This window comes from Zootoca vivipara, chromosome Z1 (assembly GCF_965207765.1).
Source record: "Zootoca vivipara chromosome Z1, rZooViv2.hap1.1, whole genome shotgun sequence".
Taxonomy (NCBI): Eukaryota; Metazoa; Chordata; class Lepidosauria; order Squamata; family Lacertidae; genus Zootoca; species Zootoca vivipara.
The window spans coordinates 70,434,467-70,451,834 of record NC_142583.1 but is presented as its reverse complement, the minus strand read 5'-3'; positions in this window follow the sequence as shown (position 1 = coordinate 70,451,834).

Sequence of the window (17,368 nt, the reverse complement as noted above, 5' to 3'; positions counted from 1 at the left end):
TTCACCCTCCGGGACTTCCAGAAACGTAAGGTCCCTACTATGGGGGTGGGGACCTTCAGGGTGCAATATCGAGGGCGAAAGCAACAATTGGACTTGCTGGTAGTTAAGGGCCCCTACGTTAGCTTACTGGGACTGGCATGGTTTGGACCTCTGGGGCTAGCCGTTACCGGGGTGAACCGCACTAGCTTACAAGTGGACGTGGACGCCATATGCAAAGAGTTTCCAGGGGTTTTCGATGGGGCATTGGGACGATATACAGGACCCCCCATTGCCCTACAGCTGGACCCCGCTGTACGACCCATCAGGCACAAGGCCCGCCGGGTCCCGTTCGCCCTGAAACCCCGCATAGACGAGGAATTGGACCGGCTTGTGGAGCAAGGAGTGCTGGAGCCGGTGCCCAACGCCCCCTGGGAAACTCCAATTGTCACACCCGTCAAGCCTAACGGTTTGGTCCGCATCTGTGCAGACTACAAATGCACCATAAACAAGGCTCTCACGGCCCATGCATACCCAGTGCCAGTGGTCAGCCATGTCCTCGCCACCCTGGCTGGGTCAAAAATCTTTGGCAAACTGGACTTGGCCCAAGCGTATCAACAGTTGCCTGTGGACGAAGCCACAGCAGAGGCTCAGACGATTGTGACGCACAGAGGGGCATTCAGAGTTAAGCGGCTGCAATTTGGCGTTAGCGTGGCACCAGGCATATTCCAGAATCTAATGGACTCTCTCCTTAAAGGGATTCCTGGCGTCACCCCCTTCTTCGATGATGTACTGATCGCCGGGCCCACACCAGAGGAATTTGAGGACCGCCTCCGCTCCGTCCTGCACCGTTTCCAGACGGCGGGCCTCAAGGTGAAGCGGGAAAAGTGTTTACTGGGAGTGCCGCAGGTGGACTTTCTGGGATTTAAGGTGGACGCAGAAGGGGTCCATCCAACCGGTGACAAGGTACGGGCCATTTGTGAGGCCCCAGCGCCCAAGAGCAAGCCCGAACTTCAGTCATTCTTGGGACTATTGAACTTTTACCATGCCTTCCTTCCCCATAAGGCAGCGGTAGCGGAGCCCCTACACAGACTCCTAGATAAAAGGGCCCCTTGGGTGTGGGGCCAGCGACAAAGGGCCGCATTCCAGGCAGTCAAGGACTTGCTCGTCTCGAACTCGGTCTTAGCACACTTCGACGAGAGGCTGCCAGTGGTGCTGGCATGCGACGCCTCTCCCTATGGCATCGGCGCTGTCCTGGGACACCAACTCCCGGATGGAAGAGAGGTGCCGGTGGCATACTTCTCCCAGACGCTTGCTGCAGCCGAACGAAACTACTCACAGATTGACAAGGAGGGTCTGGCAATCGTGAAGGGCGTAAAAAAATTCCATGATTTCTTGTACGGGCGGCCCTTTACCATAGTGACTGACCACAAGCCGTTGCTTGGCCTGTTTGCCCCTGAGAAGCAGACCCCCCAAGTGTTGTCTCCACGTGTCCTCAGGTGGTCAATTTTCCTTGCCGGCTACCAGTATGCACTAATCCACCGCCCTGGGAAGGCGATGGGCCACGCAGACGCCCTCAGCAGGCTACCACTACCAGAAACAGGCCCCGACCCAGCGCCTGCGCAAGAGGTTATGACCCTGGAGCTGCTTCCCGACCGACCCATTCAGGCACAAGAAGTTGCGCACCATTCCACAAAAGATAGGGTCATCTCCCGGGTCCTGGACTGGGTGTGGCGAGGATGGCCCAGCAGCAGCCCCGGGCCAGAATTCGCTGGCTACACAAACCGCAAACATGAACTGTCGGCCCACAAGGGGTGCCTGTTATGGGGAAGCAGGGTTGTTGTTCCCCAGCCCCTCCGCAAAAGGGTCCTCACAGCCCTACACGAGACACACCCAGGGGTAGTGAGGATGAAGGCCCTTGCCAGGAGTTATGTGTGGTGGCCGGGGATTGACAGAGAGATAGAGGCCTGGGTCCAACACTGCCAGACCTGCCAAGAATCCCGCCCGGATCCCCCAAGGGCCCCAGTCCAGCCCTGGGAGTCCGCCCGACATCCATGGTCACGCTTGCACGTGGACTTCGCTGGCCCCTTCCAGGGAAAAACATTCTTCATAGTGGTGGATTCCTACACCAAATGGCTGGAGGTCGCACTGGTACCATCCACTTCTACGGCGGCAGCCATCCGGGTACTACGTAAGCTGTTTGCGACCCACGGGCTCCCTGACACCCTCGTCTCGGACAATGGAACCGCATTCACGTCAGAGGAGTTCCAGACCTTCACAGCGCAGAACGCCATCCGCCACATCCGCTCAGCACCATTCCACCCTGCCACCAATGGCCAAGCGGAGCGCATGGTGCGGACCACCAAGGACAGCCTCCGCCGCATGACACAAGGGGACTGGGAATACCGCCTTGCCGCATTTCTTCTAGCACAGCACAGCACCCCAAGCACAACGACGGGCCGGAGCCCAGCTGAATTACTAATGGGCCGGCGCCTTGCAACTAGACTGGACCGACTTCACCCCGACAGAGCTCAGGATGAGGTAGTGGTGGGGAAAGGCAGGAACCCCCGGACATTTGTGGCCCAGGACCCAGTGTATGCAAAGAATTTTGGGGCAGGCCCAGCATGGGTACCCGCCACAGTCACCAAGGTGACCGGTCCCGTGTCGTACGAGGTACTAACGGAAGGGGGGCAATGTTGGCGCCGCCACTGCGACCAGCTACGACGACGATTCCCAGGAGGAACCCGGGAGGAGAGCGGGACAGAGGGGTCCCAAGGGGACAGCAGGGCAGTGAGGCCTGTAGAGCGAGAGGGGTGGGCAGGGGAAGCAGAAGCAGTAGGCACAGAGGGGCGCCCCGAGGCTGGAAGGACACCGGAACCAGAGCTACAACCTAGTGGTTCAGTGGCGCCAGACCAGACAGCCCTGGCACAGCCAGCAGCCTCGGAACACGAGCCAGAACCAGAACCCCTGACCAAGGAACACCCCAGGCCACAACGCACACGGAGGCGGCCAGCAGACCTTGGGGACTACGAATGCAACTTCCCGGGCAGGACTGGAACTTAGAGGGGAGGGGTGTTATGTACTGAGCTGAATCCTAGAACAATAGGATTCAGAATCAGCGGGAGCTACCCAATCCAACTCCAGGTGGAAGTGAATCCGCAACCTGATTGGTCTGCTGGAGCAGCCAATCAGGCGGCTGGCAAGAGTGAATCTGCTACCTGATTGGCCTGTAGGAGCAGCCAATCAGGCTGCAGGCAGAAGTCAATCCATAATATAATTGGCCCACAGGTGTAGCCCTGAAGTAGCCAATCACGCAAGGCCCATTGTGTAAATAATGTATATAAGCAGATGGTTTGGGGAAAAGAGCCATTCGTCTTCTCTTCTCCTCCTTGATGACTATGAGCTGAATAAAGAGCATGAAATTCACTCTTGACTCCGAGTATATTTCAAAGGGTGAAAGAGGAGAGCGCAAAATATGGTCTGAAGCTCAACATCAAAAAAACTAAGATCATGGCCACTGGGTTCCATGATCACTGCAGATGGTGACAGCAGTCACGAAATTAAAAGACGCCTGCTTCTTGGGAGAAAAGCAATGGCAAACCTAGACAGCATCTTAAAAAGCAGAGACATCACCTTGCCAACAAAGGTCCGTATAGTTTTGTTTTTTGTTTTACCTAGAGACCATGTTTTATTGAGTCAAAATACTTTACAACGAAACGAATGGGAACTATCAAACATAAATCAGCTGGTAAAGAAAAGCAGCTGTATTGTTTATAGACTTGTGAGTTTGAATTTGCGAAAGGACAGAAGGCATTTTCAAAAATGTGAACCCAGGTGGGTTCTCAGTAATGCAACTACAATGTATACATTAAAGGTGATTGAGAATTAATATATATTCGAGAGCATTTAAAAATTCCAATAACACAAGTTTTATTGTAAAGATTAATATGCCTGAAAAAATGAGAAAAATCAGTGATTTTACGTCATGTACTATCAGTAGGGATGGGCTGAACAGCAAATTCCAACCTCTTTCAGTCTCATTGAGGCTCAATAATAGGTTTTATGCAGAATTTTTTTAACAATACATGGGAAGTCTGCATTTAGACCATGTGCACTTTACTACGTGAAACAGGCCATTCTCTATGCAATGCATTAATTTCTAAAATGTGTGTTTCTGTGTCCACCTTTTGCAGACTAAAACTGCATCACAAAATCTGGAGAAACACATAATCAGGCTGAGAGTTGCATTCCAATCTGCAAGTAAATTTGGGATTGTTTTATTAGGCCAGTCTGCTGTGAAAAGTGGACCAAATAAATGCCTTCCCCATCCCTAGTTGTCAGCTGAGAAAATGGTGTATTAGTTTGTGCATTTCAAGACCACAGTGGCTTCTACTCACCTAATGTTTGCTAGCAGATTATTTTCTTGAGGAAAATTCTCAGTAAGGACTCACCTGCTTCCAATACAAGTAGGTGATCAGTGCCCGGGGTCCTCCGTTTTATGAAATATACACAAGTTAACCAGGTTGTCTTTTACATGCATTTTGTTTTATGATCTGTTTTATGTGACATGTTGATAAGCAACCTAAAAATCTGGAACATAATCTTGATTAAACTGAGTATGAATGAGATCCTTAAGCATATAGAAAATCATTGTGTTCTCTTTCTCTCTCTGCCACTAGTGGTTTCCCAGACAAAAACACTTTATTGCTTTAGATTTATTTATTTTTTGCAAGAAATTAGTAGTTCCAAAGGCATACTAATAAATGTGTTTAAGACAAATACAATTTATAGCCACTTCTTTAAAGCTTCTTATATCCTGAACTCCCATTTCACAAAACTGAATAAAAATATGGTGCACACCAATTATACTTTGTTTAAAAATTAGAACATATAAAGCACAGGACATAGGTCCGAATAGTTAAAGCTAAGGTTTTCCCAATAGTGATGTATGGAAGTGAGAGCTGGACCATAAAGAAGGCTGGTCGCCGAAGAATTGATGCTTTTGAATCATGGTGCTAGAGAAGATTCTTGAGAGTCCCATGGACTGCCAGAAGATCAAATTTATCCATTCTGAAGGAAATCAGCCCTGAGTGCTCACTGGAAGGACAGATCCTGAAGCTGAGGCTCCAATACTTTGGCCACCTCATGAGAAGAGAAGACTCCCTGGAAAAGACCCTGATGTTGGGAAAGATTGAGGGCACAAGGAGAAGGGGACGACAGATGATGAGATGGTTGGACAGTGTTCTCGAAGCTACGAACATGAGTTTGACCAAACTGCGGGAGGCAGTGGAAGACAGGAGTGCCTGGCGTGCTCTGGTCCATGAGGTCACGAAGAGTCGGACATGACTAAATGACTAAACAACAACAACAACTATCTATCTATTTATCTATCTATATCAGGATCTCCAAACTAAGGCCCAGGGGCCGGATGCGGCCCAATCACCTCAACCCGGCCCGCGGACAGTCCGGGAATCAGCATGTTTTTACATTAGTAGAATGTGTCCTTTTATTTAAAATGCATCTCTGGGTTATTTGTGGGGCATAGGAATTCGTTCATTTTTTTTTTTCAAAATAGAGTCTGGCCCCCCAAAAGGTCTGAGGAACAGTGGACCGGCCCCCTGCTGACCCCCCATTTCTATCCTCCTTTTCCTCCAAGGAACTTCAGGGCACACCCAGGGCTCACCGGTGGCAGGGGTGGGCTTTGGGAGGGGAAGGGGGGAGGAGATAGGCCCGGCTATAAAATGAAACGCCTTCGACCGTCCAGCCTTCATGGGACTCTCTCGTGGCAGGAGGGGGCTTGTGGGGGAGGGATGGAAGAGGGCGAGAGAATATGAAATGTATGTCTTGTTTTATTTTGTAAAACTAATAAAAATATTATATATAAAAAAAGGAACTTCAGGGCACATACCTAAGAACCTATGAAGAGCCTGCTGGATTGGGCCAATGGCCCCTCTAGTCCAGCATCCTGTTCTCACAGCGACCAACAGACCTGTAAGAAGCCTGAAAGCAGAGCCTGAATAAGAGCCCTCTTCTTCCCTCCTGCGGTTTCCAGAAACGTATTCAGATGCATTGTGCACAACGTAGCCATGGATAGCCCTCTCCTCCATGAATTTTTATTGCCTTCAAATGTAATTTACAAGGAAGACTCACAGAATGATGGAGTCGGGAGGGACCCCGAGGGTCATCTAGTCCAAACCCCCTTCAATGCAACGGCTCAAACCCACAACCCTGAAATTAAGAGTCTCGTACTCTACTATAAGAGTAATCAAGTAGATCTCTAGGAAGACAGTACTTTAGCAGTGGCAGTATTTGTGGTTCATCTTTCCTCTTTTTTCCTGTCTGTTTTATATCTACAGTATCTCTGCTTTTCTCTCAACGGCCCCACTTTCCCCTACTAATTTCATCCTGATTTTACACTCCTGTTAATCAGGGTCCTTCTCATTTATTTGACTGCCTCGTATTTTAAGGGAAGGCAACCACCTCCCAAAGTTCTTTAAAACTGCCTGCCCCCAAATTCTCAGAGTATCCTCCATCGCCACCCGCTCCAGATTCTCACAGTGAGGGAAAAGACAGCATTTTGGCCCACCTATTTTAGCTTCTCCAGATCAAAAGCTGTCAGAAGGGCAAAGCTACTCTGCTTTGTTTGTTTTGTGGCCAGTTCTCAGCCTCCTTGGGAAGGCTGCAGTGTGTTTGTACACATTGCAAAACACAAACACCAAAATCCCCCCCCCGGGGAGGGGGATTAAAAAGCTGTTCATCCTTAAAGACTTGCCCAGGCTCGCTTGTCTGCCAGGGGCTTGCATCCAGCAGGCTCTCAGACAGCTGTGTCCCGAAGCTAGAAACCTCAAGCGATGCATTTCTTGCCCTCGCTAAACCGTTTCTGATTTGATTTATAGAGACAGATGATAAGCACAGGGTTTTCGCAGGGACTTGAGTTTGTGTCACCCACTGCTTTATACAGCTTTTAACAAGGCTGCACAGGTTCGGCGGGAGAGATGGGGCACAATGCAGCCATCATTATGGGCAGCTAATTTATATTAGAACAGTTGGGCAATGGCAGTGGCCTCCTTTACGTAGGCCCAGAAACCTTGGAGATGGTTGCACCGGTTCCACTGGTCCTGTTGACCTGAATTACCAGGACAGACAAGTCAAGACAGTGGCAGACGTCTGTGTGTGTGTGTGTGCCCCAACAAGAGCCAGTGTGGTGTAGTGGTTAAGAGCGGTCAGGCCCGGCTCGCCCATTGACTCTAGTGGCGCGTTTCGCCAGGGCGCCTGGGCGATCGGGGGGCGCTGAGGGGTGCCCCAGCAAGTGGGGAAGCTGCGCGGCGGCCTCCCTTTTCCCTCCACCAGCCGCGCCGGGAGAGCAGGGAGGTAAGCGAGCGGAACAGGGGCGCTAGGACCCTGTTCCGCTCTGCAGCGCCAGGGTCATCCCTCACCCCGGCGCTGCGTTTCATTGGTAGAGGCGACGCCACATGGCAGCACCTCTACCAATAAAACGCAGCGCCCTGTTGGCGGGAAGGACACGGCCGTGGACCCAGCAAGTGCTGGAGTCGCGGGAGACGGCCGGGAAGGCCCCGGCGCGGTGCGGCCTGCCCAGGCACCCCGGCCCGCTGGGAGAAGGGAGGAAGGCCGCACGGAGCAGCGGCGCCCCCTCCCCCACTCAATCTGGCATCGGACAGGCAGGCGGCCTCCGGCATAGCGCAGCCCCGCTGTGAGGCGCAGGGGCCGCCATGAGGCTCCCCCCGCTCCCGTCGCCCGGCACGCCAGGTAAGAGCTTTCCTTTTTTTTAAGAGTGGGGGGGCGTCCGAGGGATCCCTGCACCAGGGCGCCCGATGACCTTAAGACGGCCCTGAGAGCGGTAGACTAGTAATCTGGTGAACTGGGTCCGCGTCCCCGCTCCTCCACATGCAGCTGCTGGGTGACCTTGGGCTAGTCACACTTCTCTGAAGTTTGAAGTCTCTCAGCCCCACTCACCTCACAGAGTGTTTGTTGTGGGGGAGGAAGGGAGAGGAGAATGTTAGCCACTTTGAGACTCCTTCGGGTAGTGATAAAACGGGATATCAAATCCAAACTCTTCTTCTTCTTCCTTCCCCTTTACACCCCACCCACACCCTCACATATGCCCCAAATCTTGCCCCACCCTGTCCCCCCACATTTCACCCCTCCCCTTCCAGCCCAAGACCTACCCCCTCTTAAAGGGGAAGGAGGCACCTCCCCCCCACCCCTGTTAAACCTCACTGCAGGTGCGTTTCACAGAGGGCGCAGGTGTTCCCTGCAGCAGTTTGCTAAATCCTTGCAGCGTCTCCCCTCCATCCATTAACAGCTGGCCAGAGCCTGCCGTTCATTATGCTGCAGTTGCAGAGGGTGACGACACCTTACATTTCTATGTATATAGGAAGATAGACAGACACACATGCATTCTTCTTCCACAGATGTAATGATGGGAATGGCTTTTAGCCACAGTGGGAAACCTCTGGCCCGCAGCCTCTTTAGCTCCACCAGGCATCCCTAATTAGCTCACAAGGTCATTTTGGCCATGCACCTGATCACTTCTGGCCCGAAATGGGTCACTCGCAAATGTTGTGCATGGAGAATAAGCAGCGGCAGAGAGAACCTTTCTGAAAACTGAGCGTTCGTTTCTGTTCCTGCAAGTTCCCAGGGACATTTTTAACGTCTAAGGCAGGAGCGGCACATGGTTCCCCCTAAAGAGTATTTCCTGAAGGGAGATGGCAAGCTACTGATTCCATTACTCCTGCCTGCCAACACAAGACCTTCTCGGTCACCTTGCAGTGTAATCAAGCGCAAAATCCAACAGGCAGGCTCACCATACAATTTTTCTGTATCTGACACCTCCTGCAAATAGACAGAAGGATTAAACAGGATTAAGGAAGGAGAAGGAGTTTCTTGTATTTAGATAGATATCTTTGCTTGGAGGCTGATTAAAAAGTTTTTGTTTCCCCCTCCGCTGATTAATTCAGGAGATTGACCTTGGTTGCGATAATGCTGTAAATAACATGAGTCCGCCCAAGCTTAGAGGAAACTGGCTTTGGGTTTTTGCATATTTGTCTGTCTTCTGCAGCCTCTCTTCTAGCTTAAGACCAAAAAGAAGGGGGGGACATGTAATTAAATGTTGGTGGTATCTTGGGGCTCTGCTATGCCAGGAGAGGGTGCAGTCTCTCATTTATGGGAACCAAGGGTGACCAAGGGTGTCTCTGCACCACCTACTAAAACCAGTTATCCTGGGAACTGTAATTCTCCGAAAGGAAGGGAATGAAAATCCGCCTGTCTCAGGAGGAAATGGAAGAGTGTGCCTTTGAGGGTGAAGTCAAACTGTTGGAAGATTACAGTGTATGCTGTGGCCATAGAAACCAATACGGGAGAGACATGTTTTGTTGCAGCTGGGGCAGATGAAGTCATCCGGTTGTGCTGCTGCAGATTCACCAAGGCTTTTCTTCTCTCTGTGCTTCTCCCAGTGGTCATTCCTCCACTGTTCACTGTTGTGGATGTACAACCTGATTGCCTGTCCCAAGGCACTGTTCTAGATCCAGGTTCTAGATTTCCCAAGCTCTGGGAGGAAGACCTTTCATTGCATACAGACAGCCACCCAATCTTAAACAACTCCTCACCCACAATAATACAGCAAGCAGACTTAACATGGACACTGGTACCGGAGCCTGTAACAAACCCAGATGCCAACTTTGCTGCCACATACACCCAGACGACACCATCACTGGACCCAACAACATCCAACATACCATCTCAGGACTATTTAATTGCTCACCTTCCAACACTGTGGATGCTATCAAATGCCAACAGTGCCCTTCAGCTCTCTATATTGGACAAACAGGCCAAACTCTACACCAAAGGATAAAGGTAAAGGTAAAGGGACCCCTGACCATTAGGTCCAGTCGTGACCGACTCTGGGGTTGCGCGCTCATCTCGCATTATTGGCCGAGGGAGCCGGCGTATAGCTTCCAGGTCATGTGGCCAGCATGACAAAGCCGCTTCTGGCAAACCAGAGCAGCACATGGAAACGCCGTTTACCTTCCCGCTGTAGCGGTTCCTATTTATCTACTTGCATTTTGACATGCTTTCGAACTGCTAGGTTGGCAGGAGCTGGGACCAAGCAACGGGAGCTCACCCCGTCACAGGGATTTGAACCGCCGACCTTCTGATCAGCAAGCCCTAGGCTCAGTGGTTTAACCACAGCGCCACCTGGGTCCCTAACACCAAAGGATAAATGGACAGGAATCACAAGACAGAGAAACCAGTAGAAGAAAACTTCAGTCTCCCAGGACATTCTATACAAGATCTCAAAGTAGCTGTCATGTTACAAAAGAATTTCAGAAATAGACTGGAAAGAGAAGTTGCTGAATTGCAACTTATTACCAAACTTAAAACCATGGAGAGCCCTGGTCTGAATAGAGACATTGGATTGTTATCTCATGATACATGATAAAGCTATTTTTGGCCATCTCATCCCTTGCTTTTTCCTGTAAGACCAATTGCAGTCGTTAACAGTCATCAACAGGTTCACCACACCTATCAGCCAATCACCCATTCACACCACCCTTCTGAGTAATACCCCTCCCCACCTTCTCACTATATACAGTCATACCTCGGGTTACAGATGCTTCAGGTTGCGTCTTTTCGGGATGTGCACCGCGTGAACCCGGAAGTACCCGAACGGGTTACTTCCGGGTTTCGGTGCTCGCACATGCGCAGAAGTGCTAAATCACGCTTGGCGCATAAGCGCTGAATTGTGACCCGCGTGTGCGCAGACGCAGTGCTGTGGGTTGCGAACATGCTTCCCGCACGGATCACGTTCACAACCCGAGCGTCCACTGTGTAAAGGTCTGGTGACTTCTGTTTCAGTGTATCTGAAGAAGTGTGCATGCATACAAAAGCTCATACCAAGAACAAACTTAGTTGGTCTCTAAGGTGCTACTGGACAGTTTTTATTTTTAAAAAATATATTTCCCAGGCACTGTGATTGTCTTCAAGGGATTCCCACACAGCAGGGTTGACGTTGCCATCCTTCATGTCACGTTGGCAGACATTTTTCTAACACAGAGTTGGCCTGAATTTATTCCAGCATTCTGGGACAGGAGAGGACAGGTATGCTAAGTCTTGGCTAGGTGCCAAAGCCCACAGGGCGAGGCAGGTCAGAAGTTTCAGAACCACGGATAGCTCCAGGTGAGCAGCTTTCTCTAGTAAAGGTCAGGATTTAATGGTTACGAAAGGCCAAGGAAAGGCCCTATTACTGCCACCTGCTGGCAAGAGTGTGGTCACTTAGTAGGTCTCTGAGGTGCTAGGGACGCGGGTGGCACTGTGGTCTAGACTACTGAGCCTAGGGCTTGCCGAACGTTCAAATCCCCATGACGGGGTGAGCTCCCATTGCTCGGTCCCAGCTCCTGCCCACCTAGCAGTTCGAAAGTGTTGTTGTTGTTGTTTAGTCGTTTAGTCGTGTCCGACTCTTCATGACCCCATGGACCATAGCACGCCAGGCACTCCTGTCTTGCACTGCCTCCCGCAGTTTGGTCAAACTCATGTTCGTAGCTTCGAGAACACTGTCCAACCATCTTGTCCTCTGTCGTCCCCTTCTCCTAGTGCCCTCAATCTTTCCCAACATCAGGGTATTTTCCAAGGATTCTTCTCTTCTCATGAGGTGGCCAAAGTATTGGAGCCTCAGCTTCACGATCTGTCCTTCCAGTGAGCACTCAGGGCTGATTTCCTTAAGAATGGATAGGTTTGATCTTCTTGCAGTCCATGGGACTCTCAAGAGTCTCCTCCAGCACCATAATTCAAAAGCATCAATTCTTCGGCGATCAGCCTTCTTTATGGTCCAGCTCTCACTTCCATACATCACTACTGGGAAAACCATAGCTTTAACTATACAGACCTTTGTCGGCAAGGTGATGTCTCTGCTTTTTAAGATGCTGTCTAGGTTTGTCATTGCTTTTCTCCCAAGAAGCAGGCGTCTTTTAATTTCGTGACTGCTGTCACCATCTGCAGTGATCAAGGAGCCCAAGAAAGTAAAATCTCTCACTGCCTCCATTTCTTCCCCTTCTATTTGCCAGGAGGTGATGGGACCAGTGGCCATGATCTTGGTTTTTTTGATGTTGAGCTTCAGACCATATTTTGCGCTCTCCTCTTTCACCCTCATTAAAAGGTTCTTTAATTCCTCCTCGCTTTCTGCCATCAAGGTTGTGTCATCTGCATATCTGAGGTTGTTGATATTTTATAGTTCGAAAGTGCAAGTAGATAAACAGGTACCGCTCCGGTGGGAAGGTAAACTGCATTTCCGTGCGCTGCTCTGGTTCGCCAGAAGCGGCTTATTCATGCTGGCCACATGACCCGGAAAAACTGTTTGCGGACAAACGCCAGCTCTGTCGGCCAGTAAAGTGAGATGAGCGCCACAACCCCAGAGTCTGAAGACTCCGTATCTGAAGAAGTGTGCATGCACACGAAAGCTCATACCAAAATAAAAACTTAGTTGGTCTTTAAGGTGCTACTGAAGGAATTTTTTTATTTTACTTCGATCCAGACCAACACGGCTACCTACCTGTAACCCCAGAGTCGTTCGTGACTGGACTTAACTGTCAGGGGTCCTTTACCTTTTTTTTAATGTGCTGCTGCACAATTTTTTATTTTTTTATTTCTTTTTACTGCATCAGTCCAACACGGCTACCTACCTGAACTTAGAATCATAGAACTGTAGAGATGAAAAGGACCTTGAGGATCATCTAATCCAACCCCCTGCAATGCAGGGATATGCAGCTGTCCCTCGTATCATTCACACTCCCATGAAATCCCCAGCATTGAGCCCCAGAGATTCTTGTCCTGAAGGGCAGCCCCCCACAGACAAATCTGCATGACCCAAATCACTTAATCCAGTGAACAAAGGTGAACACAGCCTTTTTAAGCATCTGCTCCCTGGACACAGACACCCTCTCCTAGGCTCCACCCGTTGTGGACAACTTAAAGGACCAACTCTGTGGCCAGAACATAAGAATAGGCTGCTGGATCAGGGCCCATCTAGTCCAGCATTCTGTTTTCACAGCGGGGGAACAGTTGCCTGTGGGAAACCAAGGAGCAGAATTGAATGAGTGGAGGAGGCTGCTTTGCTGAAATACCACAGCAACTGAACTCTTTTTGCTCCCAAATGAGGCATAATATTTTCTTTTTTTGGCTCACGGGTAACACCTTTTTAATTCAACAAACAAACAAGCCCTAATCGAGAATCTGGCATCGATGCTTCGCATAGCTCAAGTCAATGAACATATATTGCCTCTCGGTCTGCAAGAAAAAAAATCTGTGCTTCTAAGGACCCCGGCCCATGTTTCCGTGGCAAGCTCTTATACATTTTACATGACGCACCGCCTCTCTGTGCTTGTAGGTCATGCCTTAAAACAGACAAGGCCTTATCAGTTCAAGCAAAGTGCAACAGTCTGTGTGGACTCCTCGTTGCCGTTGATGGTGCCAACGGAAAGAAGAATTCCCAGGAGACAATTCCGCTTGCAGGCTTATAGGAGGAACGGAGGCCGCAGCAAATTGGCCGAGCACCTGCTTTGCATGCCCAGAGCTCCAGTATTTCCAGATCAAAAGGATTTTGGGTTGAAAGGCTGGGAAAGACCTCTCCCTTAGCCCTAGAAGAACACCAAGCCAGGCAGAGGAGATAGAGCATTAGCTCAGAATAAAGCACGTGTTTGGATTCTTCTTTGCTAAATGAATATGCTTCTTTGATTTTAGAAGTGGTTTTTGCCTGGGTCAGAACAGTTTCCACTTCATAGAGGTTTCATGCAGCATTGATCAGAAAGCGGGGAAGGGGGAGGAGGAATTTGCTTTGAAGAAAAAGCAGGATGTGTGAAGGGCAGAGAAGAACAAGAACCATTTCTCATGTGGGAGATTTAGGCAAGGACCACACTTCATTGAAGCGGCATGCGAGGGCCTGAACAGATTGCATGGATCTGAGTCACCCTTGAGCCAAAGTAGGTGTGATACGCGATTAGGACTGGCCAAATTTTAACAAGAAATTAGTGGGCAGTGCCTGGCGTGCTATGGTCCATGGGGTCACGAAGAGTCGGACACGACTAAACAACAACAGTGGGCATCCAGTTGGGAGCAGGGAATTGGATTGTAGTATAAAACTGAGGACGGGTGGACTTTATTCTCTTACCTTTTTTTGTAAACCGCTTTGAGGGCATTGGTTTTTTGTACAGGCAAGCAGTATGTAAATGTTAAGAACTAAATAAAGATAAGAGGGGGCAGTTAGGAATGTCCTGGGCAGCAACTGCTGAGTCACTGCCTTCTGAAATTATGGCGTTGGTGGTGGTGGGAGCTTAGCTGGGTGTTTTTTCCACTAGTATTAGGTGACTCGGGGCTCTTCTTCATTCTTGCCAAGCTGAAATCCAAACCACAACAAACCAGCTGACCTCAGTTTTGGCAAGCGGGCTTAACTGGATTTTAAAAAAGCACCGAGTAGGACACAGTGAGGGATGGGCGGGACACAGTGATTATATACTGAGGTGTGGGGGGGGGAGAGACACAAATTCGCTCACCAATCTGTGAGGATCTATTTGTGGCTGACCTATGGACGTCATGAAACCCTGCTGGAATAAGTGGCTATGAGGGACACAGCCTCGTGGTTTTGAACTCAAGATCCATCCATGCATGCTTCAACAGTCATGAACTATTGCTTGCTTCGTTTTAGCAAATCATCTGGGCACTCTCTGCACTTAACTCAACCCCCCCCCCCAATCCCTCTGCTGTCTCCTCCACTATCAGTATTCAGATTGTAAATGCCTTGAGTGCAGGGTGGGTGTGCACGCGGACACGAACGCACGCATGCACACACACGCGCAAAGTGCCATTCACTTTGTGTCAGGTTTCAGGGAACCCGATCCCTCCCACAGTGGGCAGCCAAGGAACAAGAGTTCTTACCAAGCCCTTTATTCAATATTCACAGAGGGAGGCTTTGAAAAGTGCCACTACATTGCAGCAATGGCGCTGCTCCAAGTAATCTCCTCCCCCTTTTACTCTCAGTCGTCAGCAGCTCTAGCCCTTATATGGTGGCTGCGTAAGGCCCTTTCTTCGCTCTCTGCTCTCCCATTTCCACAGCCCTCCTGGTTCTAGGAGAAGGGGGGGGGTCGGGAATGCTTTATAATGATAATGTGTCAGCCAGCTGTTCTGGCTCTGCTGCTTCTCCCTCCTCCCCTTCCATTATTTCCCAGTTCTGTCTGTCTTCTGTCTCAGAGTCATGACCTTCTGCAAACCACCATTGCAAATCTATACTTCTTGGGAAGGTTCAGGAGGAGGGAGGGCAGTCTCCACCACTTTGAGTCCCTGGCGCTTTGAGATGTTCTGTATCCTAATTCTCCCTCTCTTTCCTATCCTTTCCATTGGCTGCATCTCCTCTCCCAAGAGTCTCACCATCAGAGACGGATTTAGGGGAGCCTGATCAGGTCAGCCGCACTGGGCGCGAAGCCTCAGAGGCGCCACAACGATGATCACGGAATCGCAGCCTTGTAGAGTCGGAAGGGACCCCTGAGGGTCCTCTACTCTGAGCCCCTGCAGTGCAGGAATCTTTTGCCCGACACGGGGCTCAAACCCACGACCCTGAGATTCAGGGTCTCATGCTGTATGTCAGGAGTATGGGCAGGAGTCAGGCTCTGGGGCCTGTAGTGCTTTGCAGGACTGGGGCATGCCTCAACTTGTGCTGGAGAAGCAAGGCGTGGCCACACAGGTGAAGTCCTCAGCTTGTGCTGGAGAAGCAAGGAGTAATCACCCAGGTGAGGCCACTTGAGATCTCATTGCACCTGGTGGCAGGAGCTGGGAGGGATAAAAGCCCAGCATTTCCCTTCAGCTCTTTGCCACAGCAACGCTATCCCTGCCTGGTTGCATCTGGCCTCCTGTTCCTTGGACCCTTGCCTTGTTGCTGCCGTGCTTCTTGGACCCCTGCCTCGCCTTCGCCTTGCTCCTGCCCCGTGGACCTTTGCCTTGCTTCTCGTTCCTGGATCCTTCGCCTTGCTCCTTGCTCCTTGGACCATTGCTTCGCCTTCGCCTTGCTCTTGCCCCGTGGACCTTCGCCTTGCTTCTTGTTCCTGGACCCTCGCTTTGCCTTCGCCCTGCTTCGTGCCCCGTGGACCTTCGCCTTTGCCTTCAACCCTGCTTCTTCACCACCATCTTGCCTCTGGTCCTGACGCCCGCCGACCGTGACACTGTACCAGCTGAGCTGATGCAGAATGGAACATGAGTGGCAGGGGTACCACTGGGCGTCACTGCAGTTTGAGACCCCCAGGTCCGCCACTGCTGCCATCCAATCAATTATGCTCAAAAAGCCTCTTTGGAGCAATGGACCTGCCCTTTCGCAACTTTGCAAAAATCCTAGGCATAGCTCACTAAATAAATAAAAATCCTAGGCATATCTCGCTAAATAAATAAATGGCCATAGCCTGATGGATGCACAGAAACTGCTCAGCCCTGGTAACTGCCAGAAAACCAGTCAGCCGGCCAGAGATATCTGTTCTCTTGGGATCTGAAAGCCACTTTCCCTAAACCAACTGTTTTTGGGGGCTGATAGAGCAGTGGCCGTGGCCGACACTCATCCATGCACACTGTCCTCATGCCAAGCACACATATGGGCAGGTTGGCAGGCACACAAACACACACTCAGCAGAGAAGGGCCCTGGAGCTCTGATAGGTGAACATACACACTCAGGCAGATAAGTGGACAGGCAGATCCTTGCTCCACAGATGAGGGGACATGCCTACAAACCTCTTGGGCATGGGTAGGCAAACTAAGGCCCGAGGGCCGGATGCGGCCCAATCGCCTTCTAAATCCGGCCCGCGGACGGTCCGGGAATCAGCGTGTTTTTACATGAGTAGAATGTGTGCTTTTATTTAAAATGCATCTCTGGGTTATTTGTGGGGCAAAGGAATTTGTTCATATTTTTTTCCAAAATCTAGTCCGGCCGCCCACAAGGTCTGAGGGACAGTGGACCAGCCCCCCGCTGAAAAGGTTTGCTGACCCCTGCTCTTGGGGGTCTGGATCTAGCCACTTGAGGCATTTCTGCCCTAACAAATGCTCTTGATGAAGCCAGAGGTTGACTTGCAAAGAACTACCGTACTCACTTGAGTACATCCTCCCTCTGTGATTCCATGTGGCAACTTACGGAGGTTAAATGTACCTGGGTTTCCATGCTTCTCATTCTTCCATGTTTCTTTTGTTGTATTGTTCCTTTTAAGTGTTTTCTTCTCTTGCCCCTTTGTTATTAATTCCTCCTCTCACATAGCCCCCCCCCCAAAAAAAACCTTGTATCAGAATGATATGAGTCCCACCCCACCCACCCCCAAAGTAAAAGCAGGCGATTCTTCATCTTGGCTTGGAACT